At 41.3% G+C, this 20,368-nt stretch overlaps 1 long non-coding RNA gene across 1 annotated transcript in view; it reads right to left on the bottom strand.

Moving 5' to 3' along the window:
* Nucleotides 1–5,983: 5,983 nt before the first annotated feature.
* The window catches only part of LOC132395107 (uncharacterized), a 40,419-nt gene continuing 26,034 nt past the window's right edge, over nucleotides 5,984–20,368 (bottom strand). The window contains exons 2-3 of the long non-coding RNA XR_009512533.1: nucleotides 9,722–9,790; nucleotides 5,984–6,101 (exon numbers count right to left, since the gene is read on the bottom strand). This is a non-coding gene — a long non-coding RNA (uncharacterized LOC132395107). The remainder of the gene's footprint in view (nucleotides 6,102–9,721; nucleotides 9,791–20,368) is intronic.

The raw sequence follows: 20,368 nt of genomic DNA, 5'->3' as shown, positions 1-20,368 counted from the left end.
CATTTGGCCCTTCTAGCTAGCACCGCCATTCACTGTGATCATGGCTGATCATACACAATCAGTACCCCGTTCCTGCCCTCTCCCCATATCCCTTGACCCTGCTATCTATAAGAGCCCTATCTAACTCTCTCTTGAATGCATCTAGAGACATGGCCTCCATTGCCTTCTGGGGCAGAGCATTCCACATATCCACCACTCTCTGGGTGAAAAAGTTTTTCTGCATCTCAGTTCTAAATGGCCTACCCCTTATTCTTAAACTGTGGCCTCTAGTTCTGGACTCACCCATCAGCGGGAACATGCTTCCTGCTTCCAGAGTGTCCAATCCCTTAATAATCTTATATGTCTCAATCAGATCCCCTCTCATCCTTCTAAATTCCAGTGTATACAAGCCCAGTTGCTCCAATCTTTCAACATATGACAGTCATGCCATTCTAGGAATTAACTTCTACATGCACACCTGCTAGTGGGCATCTTTTATAAGATTCTGCCCAGCAATTCACTATTAGCTTAGTGAAGGTCTGATTATTGCTTAGCAATGACACCACTAAATGGCCCAGAGTAATTTTATTATTGTTTTCTATGATTTCAAAGTTCAAAGTAATTTTATTATTAAACTACCTATATGTCAGCTTGAAATTCATTTATTTGCAGGCACTTATAGGAGAGCAAAGAAATAAAATAGAATCAATGAAAAACTACACACAGACAAAAACAACCAATGTGTAAAAGAAGTCAAACTGTGCAAATACTAAAATAATAATAATCATTATAATCATAAATAAGCAAATAAATAATATTAGAAAATGAGTTGTAGAGTCCTTGAAAGTGAGTACATAGGTTGTGGAATCAATTTAATGCTGATGTGAGTGAAGTTATCCAGGCTGGTTTGGGAGCCTGATGTTTGAAGAGTAATAACTGTTCCTGAACTCTGTAGTGTGGGATGTTAGGCTCTTGTACTTCCTTCCTAACAACAGCAGTGAGAAGAGAGCATGGCCTGGATGGCAGTGATCCTTGATGATGGTTGCTGCATTTTTGTGGCAGCGCTCCTTGTAGATGTGCTCAATAGTGGGCAGAGACCTTCCTGTGAAGGACTGGGCTATATCCACTACTTTTTCTTCATATACTTGTCTTACTTGTATCAAAAAAGTTCTTATTTTTTTGTGTTAAGTCCATGTTCAGTCATATTAAAAAATTACTGTGTTTTTATTGCAGAGAAAAGTATGAATTTTGTATTATTTTGGAAAATGAGTCTGATCATTGCATTTTATGCCTGATTTATTAATTAGGCCCAAAGTGAAAACTGCTTCTGAAAATATCTAACAGACAATGGATCATAAAATGATCTTCAATCTCTTTTGTTGCATTCATCTCTCCATCTCCTGATTGATTAAGGCATTCCGAGTTTGTTTGAGGGTAGCAGCTACACCAGGTGAGAATGCTTTTTGATGAGCTGTTGGTCTTACAACACACTTTTAGGCCTTGGAATAGGATTATGACAGAATTGGGTCATGAACTTGGTGCTGGTTTGCTGCACATAGCTAATGAATTTGGCAGCGTGGCTGTACTAGGCTTGATCCTTTGACCTCTGTTCATCCCTTATAGTTTGCAATGTAACAACAAAAAGGGCTTCCATTATATTTGTGCCGTTCATAACCTCGAGTTGTAGAGATGTGCTTTACCACAAATGATGTAGTTTGTATAGTGTAGGTTTTTGTTATAATCGAGGTCACAATAAGGATCCACATCGCAATATACTGTAAGATAATAACTTGTTCACTGTTTTAGTGGTAGGGAGCACTAAACCAATATTGTAGCATCAGGGAGGACTACAGCTTTTCTCCAACTAGTACCAGGTGACTTTTCATATCCTCTTATGAGGGCAGGTAAGACTGCAGTTGAACATCTGTCATGTGGAGGTTTAGTTTCCTCATCAGATGAAAGCCGCTTCTACTATGTCGATTGTGATTGGCCTGCTTGAGTTATGTAGCAGCTCTTTTCCCATTGGTTACCTTGTTTGCCAAGGCAACGGTGTTGAGTTTCAGGCACTTCAGGGGTATAAGAATAGCTCTCTTTCTTTCATCCCCTGACTCATTTTTGCACAGAGATCACAACCAGTGCTGGAGAACCATTGGGAAAGTAAGCTGCAGATATAGAAGGGCCCATGAGCACCCTTCACTAATTATCTGTTTGTTGAACATTCAGTTTTGTAGCTTGAGTAATTCGGTGGGAAGGGACATAATTTGATCAAGATTTGATCAAATCTTTTACGGTTTGTGAATAAATGATTAATGTGTTTATTCGTAATCGGCATCTTCTGTCTCACTCACCAAACCCGTGAACCTGCTTCCCCGTAGCAACATCAAAGTTGACAGTGGGGATGTAGAGTGACTTGGCTAGTAGAGCTGCTGTCTCACTGCCCCAACGGCCCTGGTTCAATCCTTGCCTCGGTTGCTACTTGTGTGGAGTTTGCTCATTCTCCTTGTGGGAGCAGGTGGCCTTCCCAGGGTGCTCTGGATTTCAGCACATACTGTAGATGGGAAGACTGATAGGTTAATTGGATGCAATAAATTGCTCCTAGTTTGAAGGTAAGTAGTAGACTCCAGAGTTTTAATGAGAATAGGATACAGGGAAACCTAGTAGGGAAAGTGATTGTTGTCTGTGATCTGGCACAGATTTGATGCTCAGAGTAATCCCTTTGTATGTTGTAAGGAAATATAGAAATAAAACAACCTCTCTGTAGTGAGGGGTCAGTAAAGATTATGTGCTGAAAAGTCAAGATACCAGAAATATTTGAGGCCTGAGGTGCAGGTTATGTCTGTAAAAAAGCTTCAGCTTTCTAATTTAATCACATTTCTAAAATTCAAAAGTTTAAAATTCAAAGTAAATTTATTATCAAAGTACATACTGTATTTGTCACTATGTACAACCCTTAGATTAATTTCTTGTGGGCATACTCAATTAACCCAATAACCATAAAAGAATCAATGAAAGACTGCACCAACAGGGGGGAATACCGATGTGCAAAAGACAACAAAATGTGTAAATACAAAAAGGAAGAAAAAAAGAAATAATAATAATAATAATAATAATAATAAGAAGAAGAAGAAGAAGCAACAAATATAAAGAACATGAGATGAAGCGTCCTTGAAAGTGAGTTCATAGGTTGTGGGAACAGTTCAGTGTTGGGGAAAGTGAAGGTGAATGAAGTTGTCCCCACTGGTTCAAGTGTCTGATGGCTGAGGTTTAATCATCTTTAAATCATCTTTACATTATGGTAGCATATTCATATCAGGTGAAACACCAACAAAGTACCATTTGTAAGTGAATATACCTGTATCTGCCAAAGAAAAATGTAATACAAGTATCTATATACCAAAGCATTACACCTGAAGTAATAAGGAAAAGCAGGTTACAAAAGGGAGTGTACTTTATGTTGTTAATGCATGAGGAGAGAATAGCAAGACTAACTATATTTGACCTATGACCAGGTCCTTCAACTTGCTGTCGTGTACAGCAACCATCATCTCCACTTGCTTGGGTTCACTTCAGGAAGTCACTGTAGAGATCATTGGGAGAGGGTCAATTCATTGCTCAGAAAATCAGCTCATTTTACATCCATTTGTGGATTGGCCTGGTTTTGAATGAAGTCCATCATTGAAGATAGGAAAATTTCAATCAGCTTTGAAACTATGAACCATCTGAACTCTGTTGAGAAAAGGACTCGGATAGATATTGACGGTGCTTTATTGGCCCAAAATTTCCCGCAGTGGCGTACCATCCATGTGAATCTGCATTCCCTTCAAATAGATACCCTTAGAGTAATTTTCTCAACTAAGCCACATCCAGCCTGATTGGTGAGTCTTTCTGCTGCAGTGTTAGCACCTTTCAGTAGTAAATCTTGTAACTTGGTGGGGCTTGGACAATCTGCACCTACACCGCATGTCAACCAGTTGTATGCAATGGGGAAATCTAGGACCAGAGGGTTATGCCTCAGAATAGAAGGACATCCCTTCAGAACGGAGATGAGGAGGAATTTCTTTAGCCAGTCGGTGGTGAACGTGTGGAATTCATTGCCGCAGATGGCTATTGAGCCCAAGTCATTGGGTATATTTAAAGCAGAGGTTGACAGGTTCTTGATTAGAAAGGACATTGAAGGTTACAGGGAGAAGGCAGGAGAATGGGTCTGAGAGGGATTATAAATCAGCTATGATGGAATGGTGAGCAGACTTGATGGGCTGAATGGCCTAATTCTGCTCCTGTGTCATATGGTCTTACATTGCCAGAGATTGTCAAATCTGTCAAAAAAGCGGATTGTTTCTGAATCGCTTTGACAGTTAAAAACATTCAAAAATGATTAAAAATAATGAAAATGTTAAAAATATATGTATCAGTGCATCAGCAGACCACATTGAAATACTTTTCCAATGTTGTTGTTGATGGAAATAAGGTGGAAAATTACCATCACACATTTAACAAAGCCAGGTTCACCTGAAGAGATACTCTGAAGCGGCTTCTAAGGACCCTATCCTCCAATGACCTTATCCAGCTGAAGTTAATTGCTACCACTTTGATAGTCTTTCAATGTCCTGGTATCAGTTTGGCACTGAAAAAATTTGGAGCATTTCAACTGCTCCTTTTGTCAGGCATTCTGTGCAGCATGAATTGAAAATAATAAAATCATTTTTCAAACAATTTAAAAAGTATCACCAGCCCTCTCATTGACTTACAATATTTTTTTTTCCTATTCTTCCTCAATCCTTGGCCAGCATGTTTAAAATGGACTACCTCAGGACTCCAGTCACCGTGACAGCAATGTAATTTACAAATGATTGCACAGCTTGAAGGACTGCAAGTCTCTTTTTTCGGGTGATATTGTGGAAATCCATGGCACATCTGCAGCACATCATAAACTAAAAGGAAAAAAGCCATGCAAAAGAAGCTTGGGCTTTTAAAGCTTGTTCTCCTGTAACAGGCCTGGCAGCTGAATTTACACATGATTAGCTTGTTACTGTTCTGCTTGTAATATTGTCCACTTTTTACTCAGTGTTTCAATTGACAACATTGGAAGAATAATGTGCTGCTGTTTGTAAAACATCACAAGCCCAGCTATTGAAAGTCATTTGGAAGTGAAGACATGTTTCAAGCTGTCAAAATACTTCTATTTTAAAATGAAAGCTATGGAAAGGTGCTAATTCTGTTTGGGAAATTAGTCAGCTAGTCACCCTTGCTGCTCCCCTGTGTACTTCCATCAACATGATAACATTATTGCACATCAAACAAGTTGACCCCATCAACTTCAGGATTGTCTAGTGATAAGATGATAAATAGTTCCATGGTGCTACTAATCAGCCATCACCGGATGCCAGGATCCACAAACATCATAAGGAAAACTTATAATGGTTAAAATGCTTGTAGCCATTTAATGTTTCTTAGTAATAGGCTTGGGAGTTTTTATACCTCTTGTGAATTCTTGTTTCATCCAACTTCCTGTTACTAATACTGTAAATACCATCTTAAAAGAAATATTAGTATTTCTGTTTGCTTTGGCTAAAATTCAACACTAATGATAAAATTCATTGACTTTATTTTTAATTATAAGGAAAAAGTAACTTGGGCTATCATGTACATACAAAAATTGCCTGAACATCAGCATTTCTACTTTAAGTACATAGAATATACTTAAAGAAAATATTTTCAATACCTATTAAACTATTGCAGTCAGTGTCCTTGGTCCATTTCTCTATTAAAAATACTTAAAAAATAGTTGAAGAATTCTCCCTATTGTGAGACATGGAATCTACCAAAATACTGTTACTCATTGATTTGTGTTTGAGTTCAAAGTTCAGCTTCCAGAAGCATCAATAATGATGACACCTACGCAGGTTTTTATTTCAGATCAATCCTGGTAACGTGGATCCCTAGACTCCTGCGCCTGCCTCTGACAGCAGCCAGCGAGAGGGAGAGGAAGACCAGTCAATCGCAGGCAGGCGATGCCAAACACCCACCCGTCCTCCGTGCTCGTCCTTGTTGACTTCAGCCTGGCTTGACGCCACGATCAGAGAGAAGCAATGGAGCCAATCATGGGCTCACATCCTTAACACCTTAATTGGAGGGAAGCAATAGAGTTAATCGTGGGTTTGCAGGCTTCCAGGCCTCCAGGCTGCACACTTGGTTCCAAACCTCACTGAACTCCCTTCGAGACAGCAAACCCGCAGATTGCTCAATTGGCCACAAAACACATGATCAAAAAGTAACTCACAGGTTCCAACCATGGTGGTAAACTCAGATCCTACAGATATTTGCCTCAGCGTGCCAGTCTCCACTCTAATCTTGCCTCAGTTTAATAGCAAGTTAATCAAAGGCCATAATAGCCTAGAAGATGTATCCTCATTAGTCTAATCAGATGTACGAAAGTATTAGGTGTAGCATAGGATGAGAAAGTAATGAACCTAATACTTAGTTTGGAAATGGTATTGATAATGGGGTGTGAGATTATTCATGCTTATGCTCACTCCAAAAACTTGTATGTTAGTAAAGATGTGTTAGAATGCTAAGCATGAGGTGTGGAAGGGTGGTGGGTGGCAGTGGGGAAGAGGCTGTTAAGTGGACATAAATCATTATCAAAAGATCCAAATCTAATTGATCTACTGTCAGATCTAATTTGCTGTTTGGGCCTTGCACAGGAGTATACATTTGCCTGTTTTTGGAGGTACACATGCAAAATAGTTTGGGGCAATTGCCATATATCTTCCTCTTCCCCACCCCCCACACACATTCTAATTCCGTAAGACCATAAAAGCATGAGTTTTCTGACTTCTTCCCCTTTTCTGTATACCTGATGAAGGGTCCCAGCCAGAAACGTCAACTGCTTATTCCTTTCCATAGATACTGCCTGACCTGCTGAGTTCCTCCCTACGTGACTCCCTTGTCAATTCGTTCCCCCCCCCCATCCCTTTCTCACCGATCTCCCTCCCGGCACTTATCCTTGTAAGCGGAACATGTGCTACATCTGCCCTTACACCACCATTCAGGGCCCCAGACAGTCCTTCCAGGTGAGGCGATACTTCACCTGTGAGTCGGCTGGTGTGATATACTGCATTTAGTGCTCCCGGTGTGGCCTTTTATATATTGGTGAGACCCGACGCAGATTGGGAGACCGTTTCGCTGAACACCTGCACTCTGTCTGCCAGAGAAAGCAAGATCTTCTGGTGGCCACACATTTTAATTACGTGTCCCATTCCCATTCTGATATGTCTATCTATGGCCTCCTCTACTGTCAAGATGAAGCCACACTCAGGATGGAGGAACAACACCTTATATTCCGTCTAGGTAGCCTCCAACCTGATGGCATGAACATTGATTTCTCTAACTTCCATTAATGCTCCTCCTTCCCTTCTTTCCCCATCCCTCTATCTATCTATCTATCTATCTATCTATCTATCTATCTATCTATCTATCTATCTATCTATCTATCTATCTATCTGTCTATCTATCTCTCTATCTATCTATCTATCTATTTATCTATCCATCCATCCATCCATCCATCTATTTATTATTTATTTATCTATCTATCTAATCATTTCCCTTTTTTTTCTTCTTTTCTCTTTCTCTTTTTTCTCTCTCTGTCCCTCTCACAATCACTCCTTGCCTGCTCTCCATCTCCCTCCAGTGCTCCCTTCCCCCTTTCTTTCTCCTTAGGCCTCCTGTTCCATGATCCTCTCCCTCTCCCGCTGTGTATCCCTTTTGCCAATCAACTTTCCAGCTCTTAGCTTAATCTCTCCCCCTCCTGTCTTCTATCATTTTGGATTTCCTCCTCCCCCTCCTATTTTCATATCTCTTACTCTCTCTTCTTTCAGTTAGTCCTGACAAAGGGTCTCGGCCCGAAACATCGACTGTACTTCTTCCTATAGATGCTGCCTGGCCCGTTGCATTCCACCAGCACTTTGTGTGTGTTCCTCCACCATTTCTTGTGTGTGTTACTTTGGGCATATATCTAGTCTTGTCTTAAACATATTTGGGGTGATAATTGAGGGTTCTATGACCCCTCTTTGTCCCCTTTCAGTACACCCCTGATGACTGCTGATAAAAAGCTAATATTTACCATTCAAATTAGCGATGTGATCTATGATTCAAAGGCTTTATCTTGTTGAACAACTCTTTTTAGATGATTAAATAAATAGTGCAAAAACCAATGTAAATCCTTTGTAAACTGGCCATCATTAATTAGCTAGGAATACACCTTTACTGGTAGAATGCTTGACTCCATGAGTTTGAAATGGATCTAACAGAACAGGCCAATCACAAAACGAGGCCCAGCAAATTCTGGTATCCAATACACTTGAATGCACAAGGAGGAAGTGTAGGTCTGTTGGTCAAGACTCCCCCTCTCTGAGTGCTATTCTTGCTGGGAATCAATGATTTGTCATTCCCCGCCCTCTCACCCCAGAGTGTCTCAGAGGGCTAAAGGAGCTTCACCACATCAGTGGCCACTCAAATATTCCTCATACTGCCCTTATGAAAAGCCGATTTGTGCTGAGCTACGTTTGCAAGGACAATGGACCCTTCGAGATTTTGTGCCTGAGTTCAGCCGCTGAACGCTTAAAAGGGATCTGCAGGACTGATAGGTGAGAGCATTGGGCTGGGACTTAATGCATACTCCTTCAAAGATTCAGTGCTGACGTGGTAAAGTAAATGGCCTCTGTCTGTACTGGATAATTCTATGAATCAATGATAATAGTCACTTTGCCTTTGCACATTATAGATATACACTGGGCAAACTAACTCATTTATTTATTTATATTTAGACATACGGTGTGGAATAGGCCCTCCTGGCCCAGTGAGCGGCTCCACACAGCAACCCACCTATTTAACACTGGCCTAATTACAGGACAATTTATGATGACCAAATAACCTACTACCGGTACGTCTTTGAACTGAGGGAGGAGTCATAGAAAGAACAGTGCAGAAGAAGGCCCTTCTGCACCTCTAATCTGTACGGTACCATTTAAACTGCCAACTCCCATTGACTTGCACTAGGACTGCAGCCTTCCATAACCCAGCCATCCACGTACCTATCCAGGCTTCTCTTACACGTTGAAATCGAGCTTGCATGCACCACTTGCGCTGGCAGCTCGATCCACCCTCTCACGGCCCTCTGAGTGAAGAAGTTTCCCCTCATGTTACCCTTCAGCTTTTCACCTTTCACCCTTAACCCATGGCCTCTCATTGTAGTCCCAGCCAACCTCAGTGGAAAAAGCCTGTTTGCAGTTATCCTGTCTATATCCTTCATAATTTTGCATAGCTCTAATAATTTCTTCTCAGTCTTCTGCTTAAACTCCAAACTCTGGAAGGCACTGAGCTGTAATAGCATCATGTTAACTGCTATGCTACCATGGAGTGATTCCACTACGGGCCATATAGTCTTCTGCACTGTCTGCTAATGATGTTGTTGAGGTTGATGTTACATAGTGTCTTGTCCCCAGACATCTTTATATAGGTTGTACCTTTCTTCAATGCATACTTCCAGCTGGATTTTTCTGCTGGTGGGAAGGTGGGTAAGTAAAGAGCTGCTTAGGAAACACTGTGTGGAATGGGTTTTTATCTGATCCCTGCAGGTGAAGTTTCTCCTTGGGAGCATATTTATTCAACCATTGCCCCTTTAATGCCTAGCTGATTGAGGAATGCTTTGTTTGGAGTAGCGTTTGAAGAAGTCACCCAATACCTTGGGGTACATGTCCATCTTCACAGTGTGGCTGCAGCTTCGGAGCCGGTCGCCTGCTCATTGCAGAACCTATTGATCACAGAATGTAAATCAGGCAGATTCTACAATAAGCAACCAATCTGTTCTGCCAGATTAATGTGCAGAAGCTGAAGAGAAAAATATCATACCCTTGTGCCTGAAACATTTGGTTGTTTATCCAGAAGGCAGTATACTAATCACACTTCCAGCCTTCAAAAGAATACTGCTAATAAAGACTCCTAATGATGTTGCTATCTGTGTTTATCTTTAAAACGGTCTGTTATATGTCTGCTTCCTATTTACAGAACATGGCATGCAGAGCAGGGACCCCATCTTTGACTGCATCTTCTACATCAATATTCCTTCAGGACAACAGCCCTTTCTTATTTATTTTCGCAGTGACCACCATCTGTTATATTTCACTGGAGTAACGTCACGCCTATGAATGAAACCAGAGTGCAGAATGTATAAAAGCTGACCACTTGGCCACTGTACCCCAGGTGTGCAGAATGGAGGATTTTAATTACCTCTTTTTTTTGCTTTTTCTGTTTTTAATGGGCCTTTTACAATGAGCATTAAGGTGTTGGTGTGACTCCAGCTGTTCAGGGAACAACACTCGGCAACACGCTACGAAATGATCAGAAAACACTAGCTACATCTCCGATAAGCCCTATGATGAATGGGCTTTGAAAGCCCATCCATTGAACAGTGGCTTCTATGGAAAGTCTGGAGTCATTGCCAAAAGCATGATGAGTTGTATTACGGCCTTAAACAATATAATACAGTGGGACTCGGTGAAATGGCATGTAAAATTAGTCCAGAGTCACTCACTATATTTCAGTTCCATGTACCAGAAGTACAGTATAGCGACACTCAGTGATTGACAACACAACTGACTTGACATTGTGGCTAACAAGTGACTAAACCTTCTCCTTCACTCTGCTGCATGTTCCTATAAATCAAATGGTGGTATTTTTTACTTTATCATCAATGTCTGACTTATGAAAGGAAGCAATCTTTTTCTTCCTGTGATTTAATATTACAGATGGGGCAGAAACTGATGCAATTTAAACTTCAGAACTATCATTTTGTTCAATTCTTCACCATTTCCAAAATTTATTGTAGTGCTGGTGGATCCCATAACCTGACTTGCTCTGTGCATCATCCAAACTCATGAGTTGTTTTGAGTGTTTTGAATACTTTAGGCCAGTCAACAGACTGCCTCTATACTGAGGCATTAACACATTACCCAGCATCTGCAACATGCTTCAATTTAACTTAAATTTAGCAAAAAGGATTTGACACAGGTCTGTGCACATTTCCTTTCTCCCGTTCTTCCTATGTGTCTCCATGATCTGCTCCAGTTCTGTGGGTTTTGAGGTGAACTGCCAGCTCAACTGGAAGTGGGATAGTAGGTACCTGATGTGACAGGCAGGCTTGTAATTCGTGAGACTGTGAACTCTTCTGATGTTTACACGTAGCTTCTCTGCTTTCAGTATCATCACAAATCCTCCTCCTTCTCTTTGAGCAGTCAGGGATCAGAAATTCCCCGGGGTTAGTGGGGATATGGCGATTTTCAAGGAGGCACAACGCTGAAAGATCGGGGTTTGAATCTGTAAGGAGTTTGAACATTCTCCCCATGACTGCCTGGGTTTCCCCTAGGATCTCGGGTTCCCTCCCACATTCCAAGGACGTACAGTTGGGGTTAGTAAGTTGTGGGCATGTTATTTTGGCATTGGAAGCATGGCAACACTTGTGGGCTGCCCAGTGCGAATTTGACACAAAACAACACACTTCAATGTATGTTTTGATGTACATGAAAGCTAATCTTTTCTTTATCATTAGGCTTTGAGATCATCCTTGAAACTTCTTCCCTGTTCATCAGGTGATCTGGTGCTGTGACAGAACTTGGATGAGAGTGTCCATTTTGGGAGTCTGGTATTAGGCCTGAACTCGGGGCCTGGATCTTTTGCAATTTACCTACCACCACAGCAGGTCTACAGTGCATGGGATCTCACTGACTCTCGACAGCCTTGGATCAACTGGACAACAGCAATACTTATGTCAGGCTGCTGTTCATTGAATACAGCTCAGTGTAGAACATCATCAAATCCTCAGTATTAATCAACAAGCTTCAAATCCTGGGCCTCTATACCTCCCTCTGCTACTGGATCCCTTGACTTACTCATTTGGAGACCACAGTCACTGTGGATAGAAATTAACATCTCCTCCTCACTTATGTAAAGGGTTTCTTACGTTACTGCGTATGTTAATCAAAATGGCTTCTTCGTTTGTTAAAAGTAAAAATGTTTCTTTGTTTTGCTAACTGGAGAGAGAGTACTTTCTCTCGCAGCTTGTTTGGGTTATGATAACTGATAATGGGAATCGTATTCATTTGTTAACCAATTGGGATAGATGTTATCCTCTCTTGTGGGTCTGTGAGCTGTGGTTTTGTGGGTTTTCGGGGAGTTGGAGAGGAGATCGTGAGGAAGGTGGATGGTGCTGGAGGCGCTGCTGGTCGATCACCGAGGTTGGTCCCAGGCGCGCGGGTTGTGGAGTTCGGAGAAGATCGAATAGTGGACTGAAGACTTTGATGGTTGAGCTCCAACGATTGTGCACTAATAAACTGAACCCTAATACATCCTGGGGCCTTTTCTTTCCTTTCTTTACTTTCATATATACTGTATCGCTATTAATCACTTAGTTCTAGTAAGATAGATAAAGTGTATTCTGTAAACGTACATGGTGTGCGGTTTGATATTGTGTGTGTGAATTTGTATTAGTGTGCATTTCACAGCATCCATGTATACGAGAGGCGCGGTTTGGCGGGTGGACGAATTTTCCCCTAGACATACAGCAGCCGATCGTGTAAGCGTTACACTTACAGTCTACACAATTCACCTCAAAGATGCGTTCTTAGCCCTCTACTCTCTCTCTACACTCATGACTGTTTGGCTAGGCATAACTCATCACCATCCATAAATTTGCCAATGACACATTGTTGGCAGAATTTCAGATGCTGGTGCGAAGGTGTACAGGGGTAGAATAGATCTGCTGGTTGAGTTCTGTCAGAACAATAACCTTGCACTTAATGTCAGTAAGACCAAGGAATTGATTATGAATTTCAGGAAAAGGAAGTCCGGAGAACACACACCAGCCTTTATTGAGGGGTCACAGTGAAAAGACTGAGGAACTTCCAGTTCCCGTTTGTCAATGTCTCTGCAGATCTATCCTGGGCCCAACGTGTTGAGCAATTATGAAGAAGGCATGCAGCGGCTATATCTCATTTGGAATTTGTGGAAGTTTGATATGTCACTGAAGACTCGTGCAAATTTTTACACAAGTACCGTGAAGGGCATTCTGACTGGTTGCATCACTGTCTGGTGTGGAGGTGCCACTCTGCAGCTCTTTCCAATCCTGTGCATTGGTGCCTCCTGAGCTGGAAGCTCAGCCATTTCCATTGTGGTCATTAGCCTCACCACCATCGAGGACATTTTCTAAAGGTGGCCTCTCCCTCACCACTGAGGCCTTGCCCTCTTCTCATTATTATCATCAGTGGGGTTGAAGGTGCTCATTCAACATTTTAGGAACAGCTTCTTCCCCTCTGCCATCTCTTTTTTGTAATTTATTTCTTTATTGAAGTTCATCATCAAACAAATATTTCCATAAGATGTATTTCAGACATTGTACATATATCACATAATCATATATATCACAAATCTCCACAAAGTATTTATCTGAGGTACACACTTATAGAAAAGAGTGGAGAGAAAAAACAAGCAAAAGGGAAGAACTATGTACAAGTAGGGAGTGATCTTTTGTTTTTACAACAGATTCATTGATTTGTGAGAATAACGTCAGGCCTATGAGGCATTATTTAGTTAAACCATTTTTCCCAGTATGAATCAAATTGTTCCAAATTGGATAAAATTCTCTTACGTTTGATTGGATTTAATAGCCCATTGACATTAAAAGAAATGAATTTTACCTTGTCCTTAGCCATCTGTATTTATCTGTCAATGTACCATTGAAATTAGAATAAAACTTAATCGATCTACTCCCTGAACAAATACGAACCAGGAAATGCAGATAATAACAAAAATGGCAACAAATGTGTGATTCCAAGGCTGAGGTCACTAGTAAATGACCCTGCGTTGAGCTAGAGGAAATGTCTAGCTGTGGGGGATAACCCCTCCTACTTGTGAGTTGAGGGCCCCCAATGCAGTATTCATAAAAGTCAGTGAACAAATCCATTACACAGAAAAGATTTCCCTGTGTACTCCTCCTATATACATACACATACACACACACACACACACACACACACACACACACACACACACACACACACACACACACACACACAAATATATATATATATAGGAGTAAGTGAGTGAATAAAGAATAACAACTAAGTAATATAAAATCCACATTATAATAAGTATTTCTCGAGATAGGTATATCACCGTGTACTTTTGCTTCTGTTTAGCTTCTCAACATTTTTAAAGTTAGCTAAACCTTATGGCTCTTCCGAAGGGGGTGAGGACTATCTTTGGGAAACTTCCGGTCTCTTCCTGATATATTTCTCTCGACCTCCTCCCGTCTCCTGCCTTCTCGATTCTCACACTATTTCCCAAGCGGAGCGGGACAGTTCCTCAGTCAGGTTTTCCCTCATTTTGTTGACACTGATGGGCAAACCTCTGGCCTTCATGTCTGTAGTCGCCTCTTCCACCGTCTGGTACAACCGTGTCCCGTTGTCATAAAACACTCGAAGTTTAGCAGGGGACGGAGTTTGAAATCTAATCGTATTTTGCTTCAGTACTCGCTTTTCTTCAGAGTATTCTTTGCATTTCTGCAGGACTGTGGTGGGGGGGTGTAATCTTGGTCGAAATATATTAATTTATCGTTGAAAAACACTCCCTTCTTACTCCAGGCCCTTTGTAGAATCTGCGTCTTGGTGCTGTACCGAAAGAATTTAAATATTATAGAGCATGGCTTTCTGTCCTGGGTAGGTTTCAGAACCAGCGCGCGGTGCGTCCTCTTGATTTTCAGCTCCATAGTTGAGGGAAGATCCAGCACGTCCCGCAGAAACTTTTCAACAAACTCCATCATAGACGAGCCCTCCACTCCTTTGGGAACATTGTAGATTCTGATATTTTTCCACCGTGATCTTCCCTCCAGATCAAGCAGTTTACGTTCTTGGTGATGTATTATTTTTATTGTCTTGCTCAGTATCCGTTCCAAGTTTTGAATGTGACCTTCCACCTTCTTGATTCGAGTCTCCGCCACCGCTATTTTTTGATTAACGCTGGCGAGCTCTGCCTTAATACCCCGGAGCTGCTGCTTTATTTCTTTCTGGACCTCCATTATCTCTTTCAGGATTTCGAACATATTCGCCGCTTCGACTGAGCGAGGCCCAGCAGCCGCCTCGCTAGCACGCGGTCGGGTCGGAGAGCCTCTCGCTGCACTCCTCTCGGACACAGGCTCCGCAGTGTCACTTTTAAAATTTCCATTCCTTTTCCCCATTCTTGCCCCTCTTTTCAGTTCAAATATTTTTTGAAAAATATTATATTTGACGGAATAACAGGGCTTAATACGCGCTTTTCCGGAGGAGCTAGTGACTTAAGCTGCCATTCTCGATGATGACATCACCGGAACCCCCCCCCCTCCGCCATTTCTAACAGACCTTCCCCTGTGCCTTCAGCTTTCTGTCCATGAACCTATGAACACTATCTCACTATTTTTTGCTTATGTTTTGAACTACTTAATTATTTTTCTATATATTCCTATTATAATTTATAGTAATTTTTAATGTATTACACTGTACTGCTGCCGCAAGACAACAAGTTTCATGACATACATCAGTAATAATTACCCTAATTCTGAGCACTCTTCCCTGTGAGTTGAAAGATCTTGGTTCAAGTCCCACTATAGTCAGATGAGAGCATACATCTATGTAGACAGTCCAATATAGATTTTAGTAAGTGTTCTTTTGACCTTTGGCAGAGGCGTTAAATGGAAGTCTCAGATAAATGTAAAAGAGCTTTTGACACTACTTTTGAATCAGCTATTCACAGTGTCCTGGCTAAAATGATTTCCTCAACTAACATCCTTGGAAGTGTGGTTATTGATCCAAAGCAATTTGAGGGAGCTTACTTTGCACGTTTTGTTTTCTCGGGTTACAACAAAGATTACAAAATTATATAGATGGTTCTACTTGTGGAAGACACGAGAAGATTGTACAAATCTGCATGCAGCTGCAGTACGGATTCAGTTCCTGAGATCAGTGAGAGCGTGCATTTATCAGGGGATCTGCTGTTGCTTCACTACTCATTTTGTATCTGTTAGACAGGATGGTTCATCCTCGTCCTTTCAGAAGAGCAACTTTGGCAACTTCTTATCTGCAGCACCATATATTATATTTCTGACAAGATAGTCACAACATTAATCAAGCTCGTACCTGCTCCTGCCCTACTCACACCCCCCTTGTACTGATATCATAAACTCACTAGATGAATGTGAGGGAATGGGGGTTTGGAGAGAGCTTGTTTCTATCAATTTTTATTAACTCATTTGGATGTTAATATTTATGATTCAAAATTATGATAAATAAATATAGGGCATTACCCCTTCCAATAAAACTCTGCCATGGACAATCCTAAGTGTGGTTGTGAAAGGAGGAGGTTTGGGCAAGGAGCTAACAAACCCATTCTGTAAAAACATAGGAACACCAACATAAGCTCCAATGACTTTATCTCTGGGAGAGGAAAGATTTTTGCCATGATGTCTTAAGACGGGCTATAGGTACCTGGGGGTAACCTGAAAGGCTGGCCTGGTATGACAACTTCTTTTGGGATGTTGGATGGGAAGGTGTGTTGGTGCAACAGCAGTGGGTGGGGGTGGGGGGGGATGCGGTTTAAACTAGAGTTGCAGGAGAATAGGAACCAGAGTGCCCAGACAGATACTGGAATGGTTGTGGAGAAAGATGAGTTACAAGGTCAGGAATCAAAAGGTTGAGCATGGAGCAACTAATGTTCTGAGTTGCCTATATTTCAATCCAAGGGGTATTGTAGGAAAGGTGGATCAGCTTAGGGCATGGATCGGCTTGTGGAATTACAACATTGTAGCTATTAGTGAGACCTGGTTGCACAAGGGGCAGGACTGGCAGCTCAATATTGTGGTGTCTTTTGTTTTAGTGATAGAGCAGGAGGAAGTAAAGGGGGAAATGTGGTATTAACAGTCAGGGAAAACGTCAGAACAATGCTCAGTCAAAACAGAATGGATAGCTCAAATAGTGAGGCTTTATGGGTAGAACTGAGCAATAAGAAAGGTATGACCACATTAATGGGATTAGATTATAGACTACCCAAAAGTCTCCAGGATTTAGAGCAGCAAATTGTAGAGAGGTCACTGACTTTTACAAAAAGCATAATGTGGTAATAGTAGATGATTTTAAGTTTCCTCATATTGGATGGGATGCCCATACAAAGGCTGGATGGGAAACCATTTGTTAAATGTGTTCCGGAAAATTTCCTTAATCAGTACATAGAGGTCCCAAACTAGAGAGAGTGTGATACCAGATCTCCTATTGAGGAATGGAACAGAGCAGGTGACAGAAGTTTGTGCAGGAGAACACGTTACTTCTTCTGATCATAATGCCATTAGTTTCAAGGTAATTATGGAAAAGGATAGATCTTGTCCTCAGGTTGAGATTCTAAATTGTAGAAAGGCCAATTCGGATGGTATCAAAAAGGAGCTGGCAAATATGGATTGGGATAGGTTGTTCTCTGGCAAAGGCATACATGGTAAGTGGGAGGCCTTCAAAAGTGAAATTTTGAGAGTACAGATTTTGTACCTTTCTTGTTAGAGTAAAAGACAAGGATAACAGGTTTAGATAACCTTGGTTTTTGAGGTAGTGAGGCCCTGGTTAAGAAAAAGCAGGAGGCGCATAGCAGGTATAGGCAAGTAGGAATACATGCAGTATGTGAGGAGTATAAAAAATGCAGGATAACACTTAAGAAGGAAATCAGGAGGGTTAAAAGAGGACATAAGGTTGCTCTACCGGACAAGGTGAAGGAGAATTCTAAGGGCTTCTGCAGATATATTAGGAGTGAAAAGATAGCAAGGGATGAAATTGGTCCTCTGGAAGATCAAAATGGTAATCCATGTGTGGAACTGAAAGAGATGGAAGAGATCGTAAATGAAATGCTTGCATCAGTATTTATTTGGGAGATGGACCCAGTCTACAGATGTGAGAAAGTTGCAGCAGTGAGGTCATGACCCTAAACAAATTACAGGGGAAGAGGTGTTTTCTGTCTTGAGGCAAATTAGGGTGGATGTATCCCCAGGGCCTGTCAGGGTGTTCCCTTGGACCCTGTGGGAGGCTAGTGCAGAAATTGTAGGGGCCCTAGCAGAGATATTTAAAACATCCTTAGCAATAGGCGAGGAGCCAGAGGATTGGAGAATAGCCAATGTTGTTCCATTGTTTAAGAACACTCTAAAAAATAAGCCAGGAAATTACAGACCAGTGAGCCTGACATTACTGGTGCGAAAGTTACTGGAAGGTATTCTAAGGGTCTGGATAGATGAGTATTTGAATAGACAGGGACCAATCAGTGATAGTCAACACGGCTTTGAGCGTGGTATGTCACCTCTAACCAACTTTGTATTTTTTGAAGAAGTTACCATGAAAGTTGGTGAATACAAGACAGTGGATGTTGTCTATGTGGACTTCAGCAAGGCCTTTGATAAGGTTCCACATAGGAGGTTGATCAAGAAGTTTCATTTGTTTGGCATTCAAGATGAGGGAGTAAATTGGATTAAATGTTTGCTTTTCAGAAGAAGTGAGAGAGTGGTTGTTCATGGTTGCCTTTCCGACTCGAGGCTCATGGCTAAGTGTAGGGAATGGTGCTGGGTCCATTGTTGTTTGTCATCTATATCGGTGGTCTGGATGATAAGATGGTAAATTGGATCAGCACCTGACATGCCAATGGGGTTGGAGTGGACAGTGAAGAAGGCTATCAAAGCTTTCAGAGGGATCTGGACCAGCTGGAAAAAGTGGGCTCAAAAGTGGCAGATGGAATTTAACGCAGACAAATGTGAGGAAGGACTTGGAAGGACCACACAGGGTAGGTCTTTCATGGTGAGTAGGAGGACACTGAGCAGAAGCATTTAGGAATACCAATCTATAATTCCTTGACGGTAGTGTCACAGGTAGATAGTATTGTAAAGAAAGCTCTTGGTACATTGGCTTTCATAAATGAATCTATTGAGTACAGGAGTTGGGATGTTTTGTTGAAATTGTATAAGATGTTGGTGAGACCTAGTTTGGAATATTGTGTGCAGTTTTGGTCACTGGAAGGATGTGAGTAAGCTTGAAAGAGTGCAGAGAAAATTTACGAGGCTGTTGCTGGGACCTGAGGACCTGAGTTATAGAGAAAAGTTGAATAGGTTAGGAATTTATTTCCTAGAATGTAGAATATTGACGGGCGATTTGTTAGAGATATACAAAATTATGAGTGGTATAGATAGGTAAATGCAAGCAGGCTTTTTCCACTAAGGTTGGGTGAGACTACAACTAGAGGTCATGGGTTAAGGGTGAAAGGTGAAATGTTTAAGGGGAACATGGGAAGATGGTGGTAAGAGTGTGGAATGAATTGCCAGAACAAGTGGTGGATGCGGGGTCAATTACAACATTTAACAGAAATTTGGATAGGTACGTGGATGAGAAGCATATGGAGGGCTATAATTTGGGTGCAGGTCAATGGGAGAAGTCAGATCTATGGCTCAGCACAGACTGGATGGACCGAAGGACCTGCTCCTGTCCTGTAGTGTTCTATCACTTTGTGACTCAACAGAGGATTCTGATGAGCTACCGTCGGCGCCTACACCCCATTTCGGGTGAAAGGTTTAACCAACTAACTAACCCCTTCCAATAAGCTGATTAATATGTATGATGTACATCATTTAGAATTATCCAAATGTATAAGTTATTAAAATTACTGTACACATCACTTGTATAGTATGGTGATGTTAGAGTGAAGTGGAAGTTTAAGGTATGTTAATGAATGGTTTCATATCCATATCTTTCATGTACTTCACTGTTAGAAGATACTGGACTTAGACTCAACACTTTTCCATGGGTGGGAAGTAAGAATCTTGAAAAGAGAAATTTGTCCTTGGAGGCATGCACTAAAAGCAAAGATATAATCAGGTTGCGCATTACATTTTGCTTCTGAAATTTGGTTCCACTAACTGCAGTGGAACCACGTTTTGGAAATAAACTACAATCTGTAACCAGGTAGATATGCATAGCGCATGCAGCCCAGGATTAATTTTAACCTCCTTTGTAGATTATCAAAGTACATTGGCCAGTCCCTACTGCCCTGTTGTGGAATCAAATGTTGTAAATGGAGAACAAATGAAGGGAAAAAGTGAAAATAGGTGGAAAGGTGTCTGTCTATAATATTCTTAAAATCTGTATTTAGACTTGTAGTTTATAAATCCCTAAAGTCAGGATGATTGAGCAATGTAGTGGAATCATAAAATTTTACGTAAATCCATTCAGCCCTTTAGCTAATATCAGCCCAGTGAAAAAGCTGTCCACTTAGTTACATTATGCTGGTCTAT

Source organism: Hypanus sabinus, chromosome 6 (assembly GCF_030144855.1).
Source record: "Hypanus sabinus isolate sHypSab1 chromosome 6, sHypSab1.hap1, whole genome shotgun sequence".
NCBI lineage: Eukaryota > Metazoa > Chordata > Chondrichthyes > Myliobatiformes > Dasyatidae > Hypanus > Hypanus sabinus.
This window is presented reverse-complemented; position numbering and strand designations above follow the sequence as displayed.